The sequence below is a fragment of the Rhinopithecus roxellana genome, chromosome 12, assembly GCF_007565055.1.
Source record: "Rhinopithecus roxellana isolate Shanxi Qingling chromosome 12, ASM756505v1, whole genome shotgun sequence".
In the NCBI taxonomy this organism is placed as follows: domain Eukaryota; kingdom Metazoa; phylum Chordata; class Mammalia; order Primates; family Cercopithecidae; genus Rhinopithecus; species Rhinopithecus roxellana.
In genome coordinates, this window is record NC_044560.1 from 121,718,975 (window position 1) to 121,728,279 (window position 9,305).

The 9,305-nt window shown below is 61.8% G+C and overlaps 1 pseudogene across 1 annotated transcript in view; it reads right to left on the reverse strand.

Moving 5' to 3' along the window:
- Positions 1-462: 462 nt before the first annotated feature.
- LOC115900757 overlaps positions 463-9,305 on the reverse strand; it is an 11,738-nt pseudogene continuing 2,895 nt past the window's right edge. Inside the window, exons 2-13 of the transcript XR_004060402.1 lie at positions 8,960-9,086; positions 6,865-6,910; positions 6,514-6,614; positions 5,701-5,820; positions 4,953-5,103; positions 4,687-4,842; positions 3,543-3,655; positions 2,507-2,653; positions 2,243-2,410; positions 1,445-2,146; positions 1,012-1,103; positions 463-921 (exon numbers count right to left, since the gene is read on the reverse strand). The product of XR_004060402.1 is annotated as a protein phosphatase 1 regulatory subunit 37-like (transcript). The remainder of the gene's footprint in view (positions 922-1,011; positions 1,104-1,444; positions 2,147-2,242; positions 2,411-2,506; positions 2,654-3,542; positions 3,656-4,686; positions 4,843-4,952; positions 5,104-5,700; positions 5,821-6,513; positions 6,615-6,864; positions 6,911-8,959; positions 9,087-9,305) is intronic.

Genomic DNA, 9,305 nt, shown 5'->3' on the forward strand with positions numbered 1-9,305 from the left:
GGTATAAACTGGCCTGGCTGGGAGGTGGCTGTATGAGACACCGGAGCATGGACACAGAGAAGACGGGACTGTGGGGGAAGATGCGGTAATGCCTGGCCAGCCTCCTGAGCCCTGGCAGACGCTCTGTAACCAGGAGCTGTGATGGCCTCCACCCAGCTCCCCCCACCAGCAACCACCCCCAGGATCCACATGAAGCAGACATCGGGCAAAGTGAACCCAGCCCCAGTTTATTAGAAAAGGTGTGAACAGAGTTGCACCGACAGGAGTAGCCCCAGCCCTCTGCCCACCCTCACCCCACACCCATGTCACCCACCCCCAACGGGTTGTAGTGCCTCTCAGGGCGCAGCCTCCAGTGGCCTGGACAGCAGGGTCCCGGAGTGCCGACTGCTCCCAGCCCCAGCTCCCTGATAGATTTATTGCACTTGAAAAAGAAAGCTCTGATCCTCTGCTCCCATCCCCCCCACCCTGCCCGGCCTGCACTGTCTGGGGCTGTTCTGCGTGTATCAACCACCACCAGCACGCACCGCTCCTCTGGCACCAGGCTGCCTGCTCGGCCCTGTGCCCAGGGCCACAGGGGACCATCCCACCACTACTCAGGACCCCTGCCCTCTGCAGGGCAAGCCTGGCCCCTCCAGAACAGGTGCCTGATGTCCTTGGAGAACTCCTCCTGCTCCTGCTCCCCCTCCTCCCATTCACCCCCCGAGTCTTCCAGTGGTGGGCTCATAAACAGAAGTGCCTGAGTCGCACGGGGAGGGCCACTCCCTGTAGCTCCTGCACCCCTTGTAGTGTTGCTGTGGGGGAGGGGGGCCCCAGAATGGCCCCCACCCCTGGCATCCTGGGCCTCAGGAAGGCTGGGGAGAAGGTGAGCAGATTCTCATGGCTCTGGCCTCAGCTCATCGCAGACCGACCGGAAAAAGGGAACTTGGGGAGGAGAGATTGCGGGAGAGACTGTCAGAGCCAGGGGCTCTCTCAGCTCCTCCCCAGTGCCCTGGGCCCCGGGCCTGGCCTCACCTAAAGTGTCACAGTGTCCTCCTGCCCGGATTCCTGACTGGCTTCCAGAAGCAGCTCCTCAAGCTCCTTCTCGTTCTTGGAGCAGCTCAGTTCTGTGTGGGAGGATGGGCCAGCAGCCCCGTCAGGCGGGTGGGGCAAAATGCAACGTGTCACCAACCTGTCCCCAGCCAGACCCTCGGGGCCTGCAGAGGGCCCAGAGACCGCTGAGATGGTCAGGCTCAAGGCAACACGCCTCCCATGCCCCACCCCAGGAAGAGCTCCCAGGACCCAAGGGAAGCACGGTGTACATGAAAACTAAGCCCCACTTGTGCTGGCCCCTGCGAGAACCATTTTAAAAGAGGGGGAAACTGAGGCCCACAACAGCAGGGGCTTGCCTGAGATCACACACAGCACCCAGGGCCCCTCATCACTTGCCCTAGGGCCCTCTCATCACCGTGCTCCAGGCCGCAGCTGCCCCCCTTGACCTCAGGCCCCGGGGGGCGGCTCAGGGGGCAGTGCCAGGGCGAACTCGGGCTTCAGGCCATTAGGCAGCGATGGCCCTGACTGAGGCGGCTCCGGTGGTTGCTGAGACTCAGAGGACCCTGTGTCCCCGGTGACAATGGCCCCGGCGGGTGGTAGGGAAGGTGAGGCGGGTGGGGGAGGGAGGGGGTGGGGGAGAAGGAGGGATGGGGGACAGAGGCGGCTCTGCCCTCTCGGGTGGGGCTCTCCACCCGGGTCACCACAAACACCTTGTGGCCCCGGCCTGGGCTGGACACGGAAATTCGATGCTCAGTGGGTGTGGAAGGGCTGCCTGGGGGACTCCTGTCCCCAGGGCCCAGGGAGTCCGTGGGGGGCACCAGGGCAGGACAGGGGGTCTCATCCCTCTCCCTTTCCTCTTCCTCCTCATCCTCCCCATCCGAGTCCGAGTCTGAGTCTGAGTCCGGGCTGGGTGCGGGGCTGGGAGCCCCATTCTGCGCCCCAGCAGCGGGCTCGTCGTCGGGCTGGGGCTCGGTGGCGGTGGTCTCAGGCATGGAGGGCCAACAGCTGCGGCGGCTGCTCCTTCTCCTCCCGCTCCCGCGCCAGCACCAAGTTGCGCTTGCAGCCGTTCTGGGATCTCGGCCAACAACGCCTTCTGCGTCTCGATGAAGCTCTTCACCTGTGGCGGGAGCGCCTGGCTAGGCCTCTCAGGCCGGCCCCACCACCCGGCCTCCCGCCCGCCCGCCCCAGGGCTGCAGGGCCGTCCCCCGCTTACCGCCTCCTTCTTGGGCTCACGGTCGAGGTCCAGGCGCAGCAGTGAGTGGTTCACCTTGAGGGCCAACGACAGTGCCATGAGCCCGCCTGTCTTGATCTCGTTCTCCCCGAGGTCCAGTCTCAGGAGGCGGGGGCTCTCAGCGATGAACTCCGCCACCGCCACCCGCGCCTGGGGGGGGCAACCGCAGGGGCTGGCCACGGGCCCCCACACCCGGCTGGCCGCCCCGCTGAGCCCAGCAGCCCGCACCCCGGCCCAGCCCCGTACCCTACCCTCGCACGTGAGCTTGGTGGAGGCCAGCCCCAGGCGCAGCACGCTTGCGGTTGCTGATGAGCCCGTTCTTGAGGTGCCGCACACCCTCGTTCCCGATGGGGTTGTGGCCAGGTTCAGCGTCTCCAGGCTCTGAGTGTGCGGCTGGAGGGAGGGGGCGTAAGGGTGAGGAGGGGAGCCGTGATGGTGGAGGGAGGGCCCAGGACGCCGAGTCAGGAAAAGCCGTGGAGAGCCAGGGTCGGGCGTTCCTTTTCCTTGGCGCGCCTGCGCGTTGAGCACCGGCGTCGTCCTGCCCTGCCTCCGGCCTGGCCTGAAGTCTTCCCAAATGCCAGGTCCTCTGTCCACTCCCAGGCACCCAGTCAGTCCCTACCCCCCACAGCCTGAGCCCCTGGCCAGGGCCTGGACCTTGAGCGCCCTGAAAGCCCCTAAGGCGGGCGACTCTCACCCAGGGTTTGGGCACAGGAGTGCTCACCCTGAGAGTCTCTGTACCTGCGTGGCTTGCTCTAAGCACCGCGTAAAAACTGAAACCCAGGCGCGGTCACTTACATTCATAATCCCAATACTTTCGGAGGCCATGGTAGGGGGAATCACTTGAGATCAGGACTTCAAGACCGGCCTGGCCAACATGGTGAAACCCCATCTCTACTAAAAATATAAAAATTAGCTATGTGTGGTGGCCAGCACCTGTAGTCCCAGCTACTTGGGAGGCTGAGGCAGGAGAATCGCTTGAACCCGGGAGGCGGAGGCTGAAGTGGCTGCAGTGAGCCTAGATGGTGCCAGTGCACTCCAGCCTGGGTGACAGGATGAGACTCAGTTTCAAAAAAAAAAAAAAAAAAAAAGATAAAGAAGGGCTGCTCCTCAGGGAAAACAGGCACAGAAGTTGAATGAGGAAGCAGGTGGGGCTGAATTTAAATCTTGAACCTGCAGGATGGGCAGGACAGGAGCCGTCAGCTGTAGGCAACTGTGCTGAGAGCTGGGGTGGGAGGTGGCAGTGGGGACCGAGGTGCCTCCCTCCCCTGCCACCCTGACTCACCAGTGTCATGCCCAGGAAGGCCATGCCCGTGTGCGTTAGCTGGTTGTTCCACAGCACCAGGGTCACCAGCCCCTTCCTCTGCTCCTTGAGGCCCTCGCAGATGTAGGCCAGACCTGGGAAAGGCCGGCAGTCAGAGCCCCGTCTGGGGCCCGGGTGCTTCCCCGGGAGGGGGCTGCGGGGTAGGAGCAACCCCTTCTGCTTAGGACCTCCGTGGAGGTCCCACAGGCCCAGGCCCTGCCCTGCAGCCCTGCCTCGGCCTGGCACCCTTGGGCACACATCTGTGACCCCTGGGCCTGGGTGCCCGGATGACAGCCTCCCCCAGATGCTTCTGTTCTTTGCTCATATGTGACCACCTCCAGCCCACCTCCCCTAGCAGCTGGCTCACTCCCACCCACAGTCAGCACTGTCTCCCTCCAATGCAGATCCCACCATCTGATGGGCTGGAGGTTTCACTCATCTTATCTTTGTCTCTAGACTGGAGCACAAGCTCCCGAGGGCAGAGCCCTGTGTCTCCCTCCAGGCTGAGCCCAGAGGCCTATAGCCATGGTCCTTGACAGGTGCTCAGCAGAGTGGAGTCTGGGCCTGCCACCTGGGGACACAGCGACCCTCCCCCGACCCCTCCAGGATGCGACAGGAATGCCTCCTTTGACAGATCCCCATTCTCTGCTCAACCCCCCAACATCAAACACCAGAGCTCCTCCCACTGCACTCGTGGCTCCCTCGGTCTGGGCCCTTTCCCAGGCTTCTCACAAGGCTGGTTCTGCTCCCAGCCTCCAGATGGAAACCCAGAGGCCCTGACCCACGGTGGTCCTCCCTCCTCTACCATCTGAAAGCAGCCTCCAGCTGACCCTGTTATCGCAGCAACACTGCTTTCTTTTCAGATTGTAATTATTCACTTCGCCTCATCCTGCGGCTGTCAGCTGAGGTGTCTCCTCCTCCAGGAAGCCCTCCCTGGCCCCCAGACTGATCAGACCCTGCCTCTGGGCTCCATCAGCCCAGTCCTGCCCAGTCTAGGTTGTCACTGGGTCTAGTCTTGGCCACATCTGTGTCCCCAGCACCACCCAGCACAGGGCCACCCAGCGCAGGGCCGGGCAGAGTGGGTGCTGGGTGACAGGTGTGGGGTGGGGTGGGCCACTGCACCCACCCGAGTCCAGCACGTGGTTGTTCCGGAGGTCCAGGATCTGCAGGGAGCAGTTGAACTTGAGCAGGTTACCCAGCTGGGCCGAGTCCTGCAGGCCATTGAGCTTGTTGTCCGCCAGGTACAGCTCCCGCAGGTTCATGTTCATCTTCAGGGCCGTGGCTGGGGATGGGGGGCACGGTGATTGGGCAGGCCCTGCCCAGATCTGGTACAACGGCCCCTGCCCCCAGCAGGCTGCACGTCCCACTCACCCTCCCGGGCTTGGGGCTCACCGAGCAGCATGAGGGGCCGCCCCGACAGGCTGGCATTCTCCAAGTGCAGCACTGCCAGGCTGCTGCGGATGCGCAGGGCACGGGCCACAAAGGGCGCCGAGTGGTCCAGCAGGGGCGTGTTGCGGGCGTCCAGGTACTGCAGGCAGCTCGTCTACAGGGGGCGAGGGGACAGGGGTGAGGCACTGGCTCAGGCCTGCCCCAGCGCTCCTGGCCCCAGGACCTGCAGCCCCACATCTCAATGAGCAACGAAGCCACAGCTGTCGTCTGGCTATGTCGCCTGGTTTTATAATAGGGGAAACTGTGGCTGGGGAGGGAAGGCTCAGTCTGGGGTCTTGTGGGTGAGCGAGGCAGGGCTGGTGGCAGCCAGGATCCCCAACTCCTGTGTGGCTGGGAGGTTCCCAGATAGCCCCGACCCCTCCCTGCACCCAGCCTTCACACAGGAGTGATGTGGGAATGGCGACCACGGCCACCTCCAAGGGGATGACTTTACAGAGGAATGACATTACGGATGGGAGAAAGTGGAGGTCATGAAACGCCTCGCAAGGAGAGAAGGGGCCGGGGGCCTGGGGGCCAGGACACCTCTCAGCCCTGTTCTCCTCCTGGCCTGAGGGCCTGAGAGCCCAGCATCCCCACAACAGCCCGCACTAAAGAGCTCATGCAGTCAGAGCCTACGGGCCGTGCCCTGAGAAAGTGCCTCCCCGTGCTGGGAGCCTGAGCTGCCTCTTCCTGGAAGCCAAGAGGCGCCCACCTTGCGCATCATGTGGGCGGCCGCCTGCCAGCCCCGGGTGCCTATGTGCTTGTTGAAGGAGATGTTGAGGTGGGTGGCCGACTCGTAGTACTCGATCATGTCGAAGAGGGCCGAGGCACCCTGCAGGTAGACATTCGGGGCTCAGCCTCAGCTCTGGGCTGCCCTGGGGGAGAGGCGTGGGCCCTGACACTGGGCCCACTGAGAGATGAGGGGTCCAGGGTCCGGAGAGAGCCTCATGGGAGAGGAGGACAAGCACAGACAGACAGGGCCCCGTGGGCCATGGGGACAAACCCTTTCCTTCTCTGCTGTAGCCAGTCTGTTTTTTGTCACTTGCCCTCCAGAGTCCTTGACTGATGTGCTGAGTGACCAGGACAGGCCTTGGTGTTCCTGAGCCTGGGCCTCAGGATCCAGACATCAGGGTGCCTGGGGACTTCCAAGGCTGGGGAGGGGAGGGCCCTTGGGCCTTGATGGGAGGCTCCTCTCAGAATGCTTTCCAAGCCCACCCCATAGGAGCTGGACCCTCCAGCGTGGTTCCTGAAAGGGCTCCTGGGGGCCACATGCCTGCCCCCCAGCCCAGCTCCCCAAGACTCTGCTTGCTTATGAGGGTGGGCCATAGGGGCCCCAACGCACCCTCCATATCCACTCTGGTCATACTGGATGTCTCTCTCTTGCCCTGCCAGAGGTCCCGCCCTTGCGCCACCCCTCAGCCTTTGTCTAGGGGACCCCCTCCTCCTGCAGTGTCCTCTCCCCACCCAAACCTCGAAGGGGCCCGGGAGCTCAGGGAGCCGAGTGGGCGGTGGCAGGCCTGCTCACATCTTCATCCAGGTTTGTCTGCTCCAGGTCCACGACCTTGAACTGCAGCCTCTTGAAGACCTCTTCCAGGGCCTCGCAGGTCTTGTAGTCAAGCTTCTCACCTGGGGGGAGTCAGCAGCCGTGCGCATGTCTGAGGCAGCGCACCTCTACATGGCGGGAACATGGTCAAGGGAGGCTGGAAGGGACCTCTGCCCCCAACCTCCCACCCCACACCAGGCCCAGCCCCTGCCCTGGCTCAGGTCAGCTCAGCTCCAGAAGCCGCTGACCCCAGGCAGGTCCTCAGACTCACCTCTAGGGAGCCCCCGACCTGCCCACGACCCAAGGGCTCCCAGTCCCTGGCCAGACACACACCTTTCAGGTCCAGACAGTCGAGGCGGTGCCCGAGGTCTGTGAATTCCTGAGAAAGCAGAGTGGACGGGGGTTAAGGCAGAACGACACTTGAACAGGGGGGCAGTCGAGGCCCCAAATGGCTGCTATGCCAGAGGCCAGGCAGGGTTCCGGGGCGGGGTTTGGGCGAAGGCACTGAACAGAGGCTCAGACGCTGCCCACCAGCTGGAACTTGGGGTACAGGGCCTTAGATAGCGAGACAACTCTGCACTCACGCGACTGCGGACCAGCCAGCCCTGCAGCCAGGCAGGCCTCGGCAAAGCGCCTCTGCCCCAGTGGGACCAAGCGAGGGAGTGGGCCCAGCATCTCTGGGGGATGTCCCGACAGAGGGATTCTGTGCAAAGGCTGTGGGGCAGGAAATGAGCCTGGGAAGCTGGCAGGGCTGGGCGCAGGAGGCCTCTTGGTGAAGGCAGGGCCTGGGGCCCAGCACCCAGTCAGAGCTCACCGCCCTGCAGACGCCAGCTCCCACCCTCTGGGCTTACACACATCACCAGTAGGGTGGATGCTGCACGGCTGGTCTGAACCAGGCCGACGGGCTCCAAGGACCCACCCTCTCAACTGCCACACTGAGCAGCCACCCTTCCTGGGACCTGGCAAGCCCCTCTTCTGGAATGTTCCAGAGAACCTACCCTAACCCCAGTGAACAGTGATGGACAAGGAGCGTGGTTGCTTCCAGCACAGCTGAGGGTCAACAGCCCGAGGACAGGCAACCCTGGAACCCTCGGGACCAGCGGTGCTTCACTGACTAGGCGCCAGGCCGGGGCCCACAGGAGAGGCGCCGAGGGAGGGGGCTGGGGGAGTGGCAGGGTGGGAGAGCCACCTCTGTGGAAATGGAAAACCAGCAGGTAGCTCTCAATAGCCACCTTACCAATGCACAGAAAAGGCCAGGAAATGCTGAGTGGCCAACAACGGGGGTTCTCGAGGAGGGGCCTTGGGGCAGGAGGTAAGAGGTGGATTTGGTTTTTCAGATCTGTAGTATTTTAATTTTTTTTTAACCTGACGATATATGTTATTTCTGTAATTCTGACTTTTATGAATATGCTGGGCATGGTGGCTCATGCCTGTAATCCCAGCATTTTAAGAGGCTGAGGTGGGCAGATCACCTGAGGTCAGGAGTTCGAGACCAGCCTGGCCAACATGGCGAAACCCCACCACTACTAAAAATACAAAAAAAATTAGTTGCGCATGGTGGCAGGCACCTGTAATCCCAGCTACTTGGGAGGCTGAGGCAGGAGAATCGCTTGAACCCAGGAGGCAGAGGTTGCAGTGAGCCGAGATTGTGCCACTGCACTCCAGCCTGGACCATAAGAGCAAGACTCCATCTCAAAAAAAAAAAAAGAAAGAAAGAAAGAAAGAAAGAGGAAGGAAGGAAGGAAGGAAGGAAGGAAGGAAGGATTAGGAAGGAAGGAAGAAGGAAGGAAGTAAGGAAGGAAAAGGAATTAAGTCCTGACGTACTGAAGTACTAAGTCCTGATTCATTCTTAAGGACTGCCTTCCTTCCTTCCTTCCTTCCTTCCTTCCTTCCGTACATTCCTTCTCCCCTTCCTTCCTTCCTTCTGCCGTCCTTCTCCTTCCTCCTTCCTTCTTCCTCCTGCCTTCCTTTTCCTTCCTTCCCTTCCTTCCTTCTTCCTTCCTTCCTTCCTTCCTTCCTTCCTTCCTTCCTTTCCTTCCTTCCTTCCTCCTTCCTTCCTTCCTTCCTTCCTTCCTTCCTTCCTTCCTTCCTTCCTTCCTTCCTTCCTTCCTTCCCTTCCTTTTCCTCGTTCTGCAGGAAGGTGTAATTTGTAATTCAGACTTACAACTCCTCTATCTGTCTCTTCCCCAGGGAACAGCGTTTCTTTTGGGGCTGACGGATACCTGAATGTCTTACTTTATAGAATTCTGTGCTCTTCATATTTATGAAGAAACTGATTAGTTCTCTAGCTGAGCAGCAGGCTTTCAAAGATGTATTCATGAACGCCTAGGGCTGGGGAGTGGGAGGCCCTCTCCTGCTGGGGTGGCTCCACCCTAGGCCCCCCCCCCCGACACCTACACTGGACGCACCCACCCCACCCCTCCCGTACCTGCAGCTGCCTGAGGAGCTTAGGGATCTGCCTGCAGTTCAGCTTCTGGCAGGCCTGCTTGTAGGCGCCGATGACCTCATCCACGGTCACGTTCTGGGCTGCAGGGACAGGGGACCCAGACCTGTGACTGTCCACACCCCGAGTCCCTCATGGGGCTCCACCCACTCCTGCCCAAGGCCTCTGCCCATACTGCCCTCTTCAGCCCTCCCCCAACAACAGGCTGCCTGAGCTCTGTACTCCCTTTCAGGCGCCCCCCCTCCCCGCGGGCCACTGCCCAAGGTAAGGTGCCCTTGGGCACCCCCACCCAAGTCAGCACGGCCCTCCACGCCTCACCTTGGCTCTAAGC